The following is a 13,435-nucleotide window of genomic DNA, read 5'->3' as shown; positions in this document are numbered from 1 at the left end:
AAGATAATTGAGTGAGTCTCAGTCTGATGAAAGTCAGCATCGGGGGAATTATTGTTCTCAATCCCTAAGATTAAGGGAGATTGGTGAATAAGAGAAACCTAAGTCCTGAAGTTGTTCTGAACTGTATCAGATAAATGAGCCTCTGGATGGTGGCGTGACCAGTGAGGCTGGCAAATGAATTACTCTGTGACCAGAGGGCAAAAGGGTAGCATGCTCTGTGGAAAACGAGGTGGCATTGCAATGGGCCATGTGCAAGGCTGTCACTGCCACGGGACCAGGCACTATTCAGTCATTTCTCACCCCTGCTGCTGTAGTAAGATATTTTTCCACCCTTTTCAGTGGGGTTAGAAAACCTGGAAGAGTCCTCCGAGTTTTGTGAGTGAAAATAGCACATCCTGTTCCACCCAATGAGGCCAATTACTGCAGCTGGAAACAGGTGAAGAGCCCAATGTTTTCATCCCCTTTTCCAAAAAAAAGCTGTCATGGGGTTTCTAATGACCCAGAGCAGTGAAGTCTTTAGGACACCGGGGCATTGCTTGGCAGCAGGTGCTTGTTGAAATGCCAGCACCGGCCAAGGGTTTATGAGAGCCCTCCCAGGCAGGTGTTGTTCAGGCACAGCACCCCAGCAGCGACCAGGCTGCAGAGGATAATAAGAAGGAGGCACGCAGCAGTGAGATTGTTGGTTTTTCAGACTGAGGTGGTATTTTCAGGCTGGCAATGCTGTGTGTTTTAACCACATTCACTCAGAAAAACTCATGAGGATGGGGTAATGAAATAAAAAAAAGAAAAAAAAAAGAAAAGTTATGATTTTTTAGCATCCTAAAAGTTTCTCAGTGAGACCCAGTACACTGAGGATGGAACTTCGAATAGGGAAAGGAGTGGGTGGGCTTGAGCATCCCACAGACTTCACCCCTTGCACACACACGCCGGGGCCAAAGAGGAGGGTCTGGCTGCATAAAGCAAATCCAGACCATCCACAGCAGACCTGCAGCACACAGGAAGAAAAATACCAGCTTGTAGAGATGCCAGTGTTTGCAGGCTTGGGGGAGGCTGCTGGTTTGTGTTGAAATTTGCTATATCACCATGGGAACAGCATCACAACAAAAGCAAGCACCCAGACGAGTGCTGGGCAGGGGTGGGTGTTTGCTGCTGGGACTGGCACATTCCCACCCACAAACCAGCCCACAAGGAAAAACCTGGGGATGAAGCAGCCCATAAGTGCCAGGCAAAGCAACAGGCTTATATATTTGGTGCAGAGACATCTGAACTGCTCATGTGAGTATATTGTTTTGGCAGGTAAATTGTGGTAGGTTTAGACTTTCCTAGAAAAAAAAATGTTTTCTGTGTGACAAGGGGAAGGAAAAAGGGCAAGCAGAGGTGAGCAGGCTGCTGTGTGTGGCACCAAGACTTTAAAAAAAAACCTTAATCCTGCCAGCTGCAGTCCCCTACGTTAAGAGACTGATGTTCAGAGAGAGAGCCTTGGGCTCGGGGAAATAATGGAAGCAAAGAAGAAAAACTACAGAAAAGGGTAAACAGAAGAGAGAAAAAATGTCAGGAAAACAACAACAACAACAAAAAGAGGCAGCAAATGTTAACAAAAAATACCAGGCAAGGAAAAAACTTGAGCATGATATAAGTGGGGAGAACAACAAGCACAGCCAGGCTTAAAGAAACGTTTACTTGCCTTTGTTTTCATGAAATGGGAACTTATTTAGTGGGTCTGCAGGGTGACTGGCTCACTTGGGGCAGGATCTGCCTAACGGGAGTCCAGCAGCCTTGCATGACCCCTGGAGTCACCCTCGGTCCTGCACTTGAAAAATTCACAGGAATAAGCAGTCAGCAAATGGTAGGGCCATGCATGCTCCCTCACTGTTGTAAAACCTCACAGCAGAGAATCTAATGGGAAATAACAGCACAGGCAATCCTCAGCAGATTCAGCTCATTCAGGTGTCCAGACAGACTCGACCCCAAATTCGGGTAGAAAAGGAGAATGTTGTGCTGACTCATTTAAAACTACAATCTGTGGTTCTTTCAAGACATGCTGCAGTGCACCTATTTGATATTTATCACATGTACTCATAACACCTGGATTTGAAGTTCCCTGCCCAAAGCACAAACCAAGCTTGTTTTGATACTGAGCTGCTTCCCAGAGAGAAAATTCAGAAGTGGCTTCCCGTCTCCTGTCCCCTGGTGTTGCAGTAAGCTGGCTTTGGAAGAACAGAGAGAAGGGAGGGAAGGAGCACGAGAGGTGAATGGCAACAAAACCCCATCTCCATACCCACAGCTTCATCCCACCCTCAGCGAGCCCTGGGCCTTGGGGATGGCCCCTGTAGTCACTAAGCACATGTAACTCGCTACAGCCCCTATCACCCTACTTTTTGTCTTCTATCCACCTGTTCTCTACCAGCAACTCCTTTTTCTTCAGTCTTGTTACTCCACAGTGCAGAAATAAGCAACAGCCTGTTGTTCTTTGTGATGCTGATGCAAGGGAACAACGGGATGAAGAACAGCTTGGCTTTAACAACATCGCTACAGCCTTTAATTCCAGGAGACAACTGAAATCCCATTTTTATCTTCCTGGGATTATGGGTCATTATCCTTTTACTGTTTCAATCACTTTTTTTTTTTTTTTTTTTTTTTAACATGAGAAGTAGAAAGGGAAACTTGAAACAGGTGATTTACTGTAATTTAGCTAAATGCTGTATAACACACTGCATTGGTACATTAAGTAAGTGCAACATGAGAGAATGTGCTTTATTATGCAAGAAGTGTTTTTAATTGCTCATTACTTCAATGCAGTTGTACTTGGTGCACCAATATATTGCTTTTACAGTAGTGCCAGTAAAATAAAACACAGTTATAGCTCAGAAATATTCCCATATCAAGGTGCATCTCTAGCAGGTTTGTAAATTAACTTGTCAAAAGCTCAAAGAAGGCTGAGTCCTGGGAAAACTTAAAACTATAAAAGTCCATAACACCATTCTGTTTCTCTTTTTTTTTTTTGACTAACCTCAAACCTTTTAAGACCCTAGCTAAAAGAGGGAAGAAAAAAAAAAAAAGAAAAAAAAAAGAAAAAAAGAAAAAAAAGCTTATTCAGTCTATTCAGTCTCATTGAGAGAAGGCTAGGAACTAAGCCCTAAACCCTGTCTGTGCACACCTTTGAAATCTCAGTCCCAAATTTGAAGCTGGATACAATTCTGCAGCTGCACCTCATTTGCAAGACTGAACTTCGCTTCAAAGAGCCCCAATCTGGCAACTCTGTATGTAGAGATCATGACTCAGTGGCACAGGCATGAAAAACTGAAGTCCATATGAGAAACAGAGAATGTATTTCAACTTCAAATAGCTCCTCTTCCCATTCTCTACCTGCTTTTTTAATGCATGCATGGAAAAAGGAGACAGAGACTATAATCAGGAAAAAAAAAAAAAAAAGAGAGAGAGAAAAATCCTCTAAGTAAATCCATTTTGACTCCATTCAGGGCAAATCATTCCTTTAAATAAATAAATAAATAAATAAAATTGTACCAACAAACCAACAACAGCAAAAATATACAGCTCATTGCTGCTTGCCCTGTTTCATTGTGAGAGATGGCAACAGCATGGGGACTTTGCAGTGCCCTGAACTGGCTTTGGCCTATTCCAGAGTAGAGGAATATTCCTAAAAAATTCTCTGCCATTTTCTGTTTCAGTTCAGTTGTGCTCATACCAAGTGCTCTTCAAACCCTAGGAGTTACAGCAGGAAAAATGAGAATGACCCCAGGTTACTGAGTCTGGACAGCTGGAGATTCCAGATTATACCCATCACTTCGATTTCCTGCCTGAAACTTCCCATTTTCAGCACAGGCCAGAAGCCATTTAACCCTAAAGAGCTAATTTCCAAGGAAATAGTCCCAGAACACATTTATCTATTATCTATTTTTCATAATCTCACTGTGCATCTAAACAGCAAAACAAAGTGCAAATAATGGGTAAAACACAGCAACTCATCCCAGCTTGTGCGATGTGAGGGATGCTGAAGCACTGAATTTATCAGGAATATAAAACCTCAAGAGCTATTGCCACTATAGCTACCAGTTGATGTGACAGCCACTGTCCCCGCCTTGCCAGCAGGGTGCAGGCAGCCTTTCTCCATGCACCCCTTGGAGCTGAAGCATCACTTGGTGACCCCCTCTCTTCTCTGCCAAAAGCACGAGCTCTTATCTGCTTCATTTAGGTCTCCTTCACACAGGGGAGCGTATAACCATGAGTGTTACACATAAATGTAATAATGCATTTGACACTGAGAAAAAAAAAAAAAAAAGGAATTCATGAATAAATTTTCATTAAAATGTGACCCCACGGCTTGCTTTCTTAATTCCTCCATGCATTTCCTTGGCTCCTTCTCTTTGCACCCAATGCAATTACACTTGTTAGTGGCCATGACAGAGAGAGAACACCTTTTATTTATTTATTTATTTTATTATTATTATTTTTGTTTTTATTGTAGACAGAGTGCTGAAGTTTCAGTACCAGCTGAAGGAGATCTTTGTGCATTAACAGGCAAATTTACTATGTGCACAGTTCTGGATAAATGTTTAATTTTCTTTGCGTGCAATATTGCAGGATCCCTTTTACATCACCTTATTTCAGACGTGTCTAGCATGCTATAACTATGCTGAAGTCCAAGAGCAAAAAGAGTGCGACAGAGCTGTAGCTGTCACACTCACGCCAGACCTTTGAAAGTCGACGAAAGACATTAAATACAACATCCTACCCACGCCGGTTACCGGTTTGCGGTTACGGGATTTGGGCTGGTCACAAGAGGGCACTGTGTTACAGAGCCCATGGAAACACCTTGAATAGATGTGACGGGCCGTTAATGAACCTCTGGACGTGATATTGGCAGAGGACCTAGCAAGGAGCACAACCTGAAGCTGAATGGACTTCCAAACGCAAAGGAACCGCTACCAGGAGAAGCAGTTTCCAATTAGACATCCAAATGAATCGGCTTTAAATTAACTGTCAATGAAGAAATGAAATTAATATTAGCTAAGTATACAGTTTTCCTGGAATACCTCAAATCTGTTTGCCTGCAGTGACCAGTCCAGCTCCTACAGACAGCCCCACAGTGAATCACAAAGGTGACTCACAAAAACGATTCACTGAATTTCTTATTCCATCTTGTTCTTATTCCCATTCTCACCAAGGAACCGGCATCATGCATCATCTGCTGCCCTGCCCAATATTAGTTTTGAATCGGTGGTGGTTTGCTGCTAAGAGAGCAAACATGCTGATGCAGATGCCAAAGCAGAAGAGCAGATATAAACACCCAATTTAAATGCAATGAAGTAAATGAGATTACACCAAAATAATGATTGGTCCTTTCTTGAATCCTACAAAATCTTTGGTCCAAAAGTATCTTCTTAATGGTTTCTCAATGTGTTAAAAACTTTCAGCCAACAGCTTCAAAACCAAAGGATGCTGTTTGTTCTTATTTAATGAATATGTCTTTACTTCTTCATGTTTTCCTTTACTTCCCTTATTAATACATCATTTCTTTGTCACTAAGGGAAATCCTTCTCTTTATCATGAATGTCCATGAGCCTCTCATGGTCTTTATCCTACTGTGGAAAATGTCTATTCCCACTACAATCTATCATTTTTTGATGGAGCTACCAAAATTCACTGTGTTGATTAAGGTCCTTCAAACTGGGAAAAAAAAGGTTATTTTCAGTACTGTTTTCTCCTGACTATATCATTTCCCTTAAAAAATGATTGCAACTAAAAAATTGATTATATGTTCTCAGCTTCCTGTCCTGGAAAGAAGAAAAATAAATGCCAAATGTGGAATTCTAACAAACTGTCCCCTATTTTTCATACTCAGATCTATTTTTGATTGATAATTTAGCCGTGCTGGCCATTCTGCACCTATTAAGAAAAAGTCAGAAATACTACAATTATAGATATATAAATCTACTTATAAAAATATCTCACTAGGTAAGACGTTAAAAAAATAAAAGAAATAAAAAAAATGAACGTGTGTGACTGGTAATCCCTGCTCCTGACCTTTGGCAATGTCGTTAGCAAAACTAACATTAAGGCAAATATCCATAATATGTAAGTGGGCTGCTAATGGGCAGGCCTGCCCAATTCTCTCTCCCCTTCTCCTTCTCTGCCTTTTTAGGACAGGGAGTGAGAGAGGAGGGTGGTAAAGCTGAGCTACCCACCAGTGCAAAACCACCACACAGCTAAATGTTTCAAGGCAAAAGGCAATAGTAAACTCTCTCAAATTCTGCCTATGAAATTAAAACCTGGAAGAAGGAAAATGCTCAATAAATTATATATATATTTACATATATATTCTTTGTAATATAAAAAAAAAAAAAGGCAAAAAAAATGGTTTTGAGAGTGCATGAACTTTTTTTTGTTATTATTTTTTTTTTAGTGTCACAGAGTTCATACTCCACTGGGAAGGAGAATAAGAAAGTAAAAGAACCTTCCGAATTATTAATAAGGACCATGGCTTATGCATGTCCTCCAAGAAATACATCTTGTAAAATGAGCCAGTCCATCAGCCAAAGCAATAAAAAACAGCAGCAGCAGCAGCTTTTTGTGCCCCTGCTCACATACACGAATGCCGTCACAGCAGGGACTGTCACAGGGAGAACCACCAGTTCAGGGAATGGTTTGGGGAATTTCACTAGGAAATAGGAAAATGGGACTGATGAGCTGAGAATAAGCATTTATTAGGGTGATAATAAATGTGACTACTGGAAGGATTTCTGGGTGCAAAAAAAACTTATGTTTTTGTTTTTTCCAAGTCCGTAAAACTTGGACAAACCCAAGTTTCTTCTCATCTCACCGGTAGGTACCATGGTGTTCAGATATTCCTGCAGAAAGTGCATAAGGCCACTACTTTCCAGCAGCACCTGGACTGATTGCCTCTGCATGATTGCAGTGAGCTCAAAGTCTCTCTGAATTGCCAGAATTAACACCCTTGTAACATAAAATCGTTTTTTAGCAGGTCCACTGCATGCCAAAATAAGCATCATTTAAGCAGTAAATCCAAAATATTTTCCTTTATGGGCAAATTGGTTTTGGGCTGAAACTACTGTTTTCCCTTCTTGACTTGAGCTTTTGAAATTCCCCACTGTCATTTTACTAGACTTCATTTCCTTTTACCATCCACACCAAGTAAGCTTTAAAGCTGACTGTCTAGATTTTGTGAGTTATTGAAAACCTTAAGCATTGACAAATCAGCTATAGGTCTTCAAAAGAACCTGATATTTTTCAGAAGTCTTTTAAAATGAAATTAAATGTTGGATTATTTTCCTTTACTTTCCAAATATTCTTTGCCTTGGAGGGCCATTCACATACAGTTGTAATAGTATATTTGAAAACTAAAACTAAACTAAACTAAACTAAAATAAAATATTTTCTGTTTGACCAGTAAATATTCTTCTAAAATAAATATTATTGTAATTCCCCAGAAGCTTTAGGTGAAGGGAGACTCCAGGTGAAGTATCAACAGGAAAGCTTGGCACCATACCCAGCTGGCAGGGTTATTAGGCAAACTCCCTGTCCGGCCATACACAAATCTGATTACATTATCACCTCTTTCTCTCTATGAAAGAAACATATTGTAAGAAGTTTTTTTCCCCAGTCTCCTTTTCCTTGCATTTTCTTTTCTTTCTTTTGTTCATTTCTTCACCTTTGATGCCCTACCTTGAGTTCTTTCCCTGCTAAGCATGATATTAGATGTAGCTTTTTAAAGGCGTTACACTCCTATAATCAGAGATTATTTCACAGCATGCACAACAACTTCTGCCTCAGCATCACTTACGGGATCACTGCATTTTCTACCAGAGATTATTCCTCATTGCTGGTAGTAGAAAGAGATATCAGCAAAGCAACCAGTTTTAAACCCTGGGGTATGTGTATGGAACAGCATTGGCTTCATGTAAATCTGTGAAAGTCATGCTGGGGACATATATCCCAAGTTTTACAGTACTGTGATCATCCAGCATGGTACAATTCAGCACCAGGTCATATAGAGTTTATCCCTAGTGCAGTGCAAAAGGTTCCACCTTTTCTTTGGGGTCAAACAACTTGTTACACCAATGAACTTGGCTTAAAATGTCATGAAACTAAAATAATTTGAACATATTTAAGAAGACAACCCCTGATATTTCAGTGTAGTGACGATCCTATTATCTCAAAAATGACATTCTAGGGATGGAAACCATTCAAGACACAATGAAGATGATCCAAAATACCAGCATAAGGACCATCAAACAAAGCAAACAGGAGCAAATTCCCAAGTGAGCAAAAGGAGGCAGTTCCATGTGCAGTAGGTCATAGGCTTGTGAAACTCCTTGATGAAGGACATGAGGGATGCAGAAGTCTCTAGAGGACAGTTGGCAAGTTACTCAGACAATAAATATACTTAGAGATACTAAATAAACAAACCACAAGAGGACCTGGTATTCCCCTGACCTAAAAAGTGTGTGAAGCTTGCTGCATTTTCTTACCCCTGCACATGAACATATTGCCAGTGATGGAAACAAGATTTGGGGATGGGCAAACCTTTGGTCTCTTCCATTCTTAATTGAATTTTCACTGATGTGAGATTTGTATATCTACATTTTAAAGTATAATTATATTCCCTTGATCAACGATAATTATTTCACTCTAAATTTCTTTTAATGAATTATATATATAAGCCTAGTAGTATTTCTTGTAATGATAATAAAAAAATACTGCTTCTTATATGTTCATCAGCTTAATACACTCAGGAGATCCAAACTCACCAGAGGATTTCTTTCTTAGATAAGTAAATCTTTGCCTATTAAAATTTCAATTACAAATATCTGATGTAAATTTTAATCTCTGATTTATGATATTACTGTATCAGGGTATATATTCATTTAATGTTCATTAAAAAGGGGTGAGTGGAAAAATACATACCACTCTATTTTTGGTGAGCACTCCATGTTCAACAAGTGTCCAAGGGCAGTGGAGCAAGCTCATGGAAAGCTCCTGAGTTAAGAAAACATGCTTCGCACCAAGCAAAGTCGGGCACAGCAGTGTGAAAAATGGAAAATTGCCTTTTCTTGGCACCAAGTTGCGTCCTACAGAATGGAGGGCTTTTAAGATGAACTGTGTGGATGGATTCCAGATCTCTGGAAATCACTATTGAAGGTACCAGCAATGTTGTTGTAATCAGTATGGGCTGATTAACAAGAGACCCCAAGTACCTTGAAGAGCTCTCCTTTCTCATCAGCCCTCACTCTCATGTACTTCTTGCTCAGCATATCCTGCAATTATGCAACACATTTCTACCTTTTTTTTTCCTCTTCCCTAGATTCTCCTCTCCTAGATTTTCCTTTCCCAAAACATTCTATCCTTACACCCACCTGATTGTTAGGAAAGTCTTCAGCAGGTCCATGCAAACCTTCATTCTTAACGTTCCTTAACTGAGGTTCAGAATTGAATTCCCTATCCATCTGTCCAGGTGTTCTCAGTAGTGAGAGATCTAACTGAAATACATTTCTTACTTCCTCCCAAGGCAACCCTACCCATGGCCAGATGTCCAGGCAAGGGAGAAGACCATCACCCTCTGTTGCATCTCACCATCACCTGGGAGCTGAGTACATGCTGCTTTCCTCTTCTCCCTCCTCTTTCCCTTCTGTGCTATACACATCTGATGAGACAAAGGAAAACGAACAAACAAGAATCCAGCACAACAATTTTATTTTGATACAAATTCAACCATGCCGGCTGCAGTTGTGACCATCCTTTTACAGGATTATCAAATGCAATTTCCATCACAGCAGTTCCCCTTTCCCCAGGGGCTAGGGACAACTGGGAGCTCCTGGTTGCTCGCTTTGCAGGTGTAAAAGCTGGGGAAGAGTATTTTATTAGTGTCACACTGAACCTGCAGCTCTTCACCTGGAGCTTTAACTAACACACACCAAGAGAACACCTAATCCCTCTCCCAGTTAAATCCCTGTAAAACCAGCACATCTCCCTCATCTCTGAAAGCAGTGGGTTTTGATTTTGAGCCACTTTAAACAAGATGAAAAATCAGGTCCCTTTTTAACAGGATTCAAACTGTTAAACACGTAGGCAGAGCTGGCGAATGCATTTCTTTTCTTTCAGCAGCAGAAACACTGCTGATGTGAGCTGCATCTTCTAAAGTCCCCCACGGGTGCAGCAGCTCCCCATGGCAGAGTGCTGTTTCTTCCCCATTTCCATTCCTGCTGTTCTCTCTCTCTCTCCTTTTCTATTTTTTTTTTTTTTTTTTTTTTAAATCAAAAGCCTACCCCCTGTGAACTGAGTGCAGCTGCAGGAAGCCTAGAGGGGTAGAGAAAGCCAGCACTGAATTTCACAGTTTTGTCTCAACCCCCAGCCATATAAAGCTGCCATGCACCTCGGTGAAGCACAAAAAATGATGATAGGGAGGCACAAAGCATGGCAGCTTCTATCCAATCTCCACAGATTTTAACCTCGAATCTGCAGAGAAATTTAGCACACACAAGAGCCCAGGTGCTCCTTGCTTTCACACCTGTTGTAGTTTCAGATTGTTCCCCACAGATGCTCCTCGCTGGCAGACATCGTCGTGGCAGGAGGCACCACCTCACTTCTGAGTTACTTGGAGAGAAAAACGCTAATTTTAGTGGAGCCAGGCATGAATGCAAAATGGGGAATCTCTTTTTGTGAATGGATGTAAGAAGTCTAGGAAATGTTTGCTCATCTAACATGCACGAGTGTGACCATCAAGCTGTATGTGGGGAAGAAATCTGTTTTTCCTGCTCTTTTAAAAATAATGTCAGTAGGAACAGAATTAGGCAGCTACCTGGAGTGGGTGTTAGCAGAGCTCAAACAAGAAGGAAAAATCCAGAGACTTCCCCGGCATCTTCCAGCCATCTTTTACTCTTTAATTGGTCCCTATAAGGTTACCCAAACAACTGAGTGTCTTGTGAAGCTTTTTGTGAGAATGCCTTAGTGGCCTAAGACACAAGATCACATTACTGACTTGCAGGCTCATTTTCATCGTTTCCTCAACTCCAGCCCCTGCTCCACTGCATAACCCCAGGACCCTCCCCTCATGCATTCAGCCCCATTAACTCTGCAGCCTGTGCTCCCCACTACATCACCCCGCCAAACCCTCTCCATCACTCACCTCCTTTAATCTCACTTCTCAAAGGTGACCTTCACACCACCAGTCCTGTCCCCATGCTGGCCTCTTCACTCAACTTGGCTTAATGCAGGGACACAAACACAAAGCTAAAGCACTGAACGTCTGAGATCACATATGGCTTTTGCACGTGGGTGTTTGGGTATTCATTAGCTAGAGACATATTTTGATACCTCAAGAGGACTTGTGGCTCAGAGGTGCTGATGCACAAAAGCAGTTCATGACACCCTGGGGAATGGTTAGCGTTCAGCAGACGTTGGGACAATTAGCTTACCTATGGAGGCTCCTAAATGCAGGGTTAGCTACACGAAAATCTTGACCTCTTCAAGATATCAAACTACTCAAAATAAATAAATAAATAAATATTTGGCCATTACAGTGTTGCTTCTGTTTTTCTAGGGTGGGATATTTTTCACAAACAAGACTTTCTCCAGTATATTTCTCCCTCCAGATTCAGAGGCCAAAGGAAGATTTTCTCATCCTACCAGCCACACATGCCCCACCACCACCCCAGCACTACAGAGATGCTGAACTCAGAGGCGCTTCTATAGCCAAGCTACAAAGCTCTTCCCCTGCTCCTCAGTCTGCTTCTGCAGACTGTATTAATTTTTAAAAGAACTAAATTGATTTCTCATTTCACTCTCTCTAGCAGCAATGAACAAAATAGCTACATGGCTGAAATGCTCTCCTCCACAGCCTATTATAGTATGTTAAAAAGCCATTAATTCCATGGTTTCCTGTCTTTAGTGAATAGGTTACTGTCATTGCTGAACTTAAGCAAGTGCACAGCAGCTGCAAGGCAGGGAGCAAGGCAAACTCCTTTCAGTGCTCTGAGTAGATATTTTATTCTATGAAATCCCTGGAGATGATAATCCAGGATGAGTCTTAAAATCAAAATTATGGTCCAAAATGTTTAATACATTCCTCTCTTCTTTCCCATTGTAGCAGTCTTGACAGAGTGTGAGCCTTTATTTCTTCTCCTTTGGCAATATAAGATGGCATTTTTAAGGACATTTAGATTAAAAAAAGCAATCAACCATCACTAGAGCACGTGGACACTTCCACTGACACCAACACTACCTCAAAGTTCACCGTGTGCTTACTTAACTAGCATACATATGTTCATAGATCACCATTCATGTATCTCAGAGCTGTGGGGCTCAAAATTCACTGAAAACTTTACCACAAACTGCTGTGTTGTATTCTATGTGGCTTGCTATGCATCTCAGAAAATATTTCAAGAGTGACCGGAAAGCCAGAATGCTCACAAAAACATTGCAAAAACAAACTGCCGTGGGGCAGGATATGAGGTTTGGCACACCAGAACTGGGAGTGTGACAAGCTTTCATTGAACCACTATGTTCAGCAAACACATTCTCTTAAGTGATTTTAACACAAAATTAAAATACATTAAAATTAACTTACTAGTATCTCTGTTTAGCACAGCAGGCAATGAAGCAAAAATTCCAATAGAGTAACCCAATTTTCTTTATGCCTTCACCAAATTTACACTAACAAAAACATCTGTGGGCAGTTTGCATTTATTTAGGATGAGAGTGGGGGTGGGTGTGTAGCCCTCATCTTGTAGCACCTGCAGAACACACACAAGACCAGAACCTGTTCCTCTGATGAGAAAGACAAAGACCTTTCATGCCAGCAGCCTAACCCTCTTAAGAACAAGGCTCCTTCTCCCATGCAGTTCATTTGGTCTCTCTGATGTGGTCAAGCCCATGGAGGACCTAGCCAGAGAAGCCTGAACTCCAGCTAGCCATGTTACAGCTCTCTAACAATGCTATTTTAGTCTCCAGGGCTGTCAAAGCAGCATATTAACACAACCCTTTTTTCACAATGAAAAGTATTAGCACTTACAAAGTTCTCCATATCTATGTAAAGCAAACGATAAATAATTCATTCACTGCACGTGCATCTGCATCATTTGAAATGCATCAGTGCTTTTATCAATACAGTGCAATGAATTTACACTGCACAGAATAGACTTGGGGGCATTTGGGCTATCTAAGTATTGTTGATCTGAGCATTATTATTAAAGGTAAACTGAAATAAATTACCTCAGTTACTGCAAGACAATTTTTTTCAGCATGGGAAATAAAACTTATTAGTTCTAGGTCATTAAATTCAATATTAGACTTAAAAAGAGCCTAGAGAGTCTATAATGTTATTAGTAAAACATGCGATAAAACGTATGTGACTTAGTATTAAAGATAAAAGAACTGCTCTATTATATTTAGATATTAG

General features: G+C 40.9%; 1 protein-coding gene and 1 long non-coding RNA gene across 6 annotated transcripts in view; both read right to left on the bottom strand.

Moving 5' to 3' along the window:
• Positions 1-13,435, bottom strand: part of DPP6 (dipeptidyl peptidase like 6) — a 549,348-nt gene that overhangs the window by 144,938 nt on the left and 390,975 nt on the right. The gene's annotated exons all lie outside the window — the stretch shown is intronic.
• LOC137852108 (uncharacterized) lies at positions 9,724-13,209 on the bottom strand. The gene is made up of 4 exons (XR_011093661.1): positions 12,605-13,209; positions 11,165-11,242; positions 10,547-10,632; positions 9,724-10,335 (listed from the first exon to the last, which is right to left on the bottom strand). It is a non-coding gene; the product is annotated as an uncharacterized lncRNA (long non-coding RNA).

The sequence above is a fragment of the Anas acuta genome, chromosome 2 (genome assembly GCF_963932015.1).
Source record: "Anas acuta chromosome 2, bAnaAcu1.1, whole genome shotgun sequence".
Taxonomy (NCBI): Eukaryota; Metazoa; Chordata; class Aves; order Anseriformes; family Anatidae; genus Anas; species Anas acuta.
Note: the sequence above shows the minus strand (reverse complement) of the source record. Positions and strands in the feature narration are given on the sequence as shown.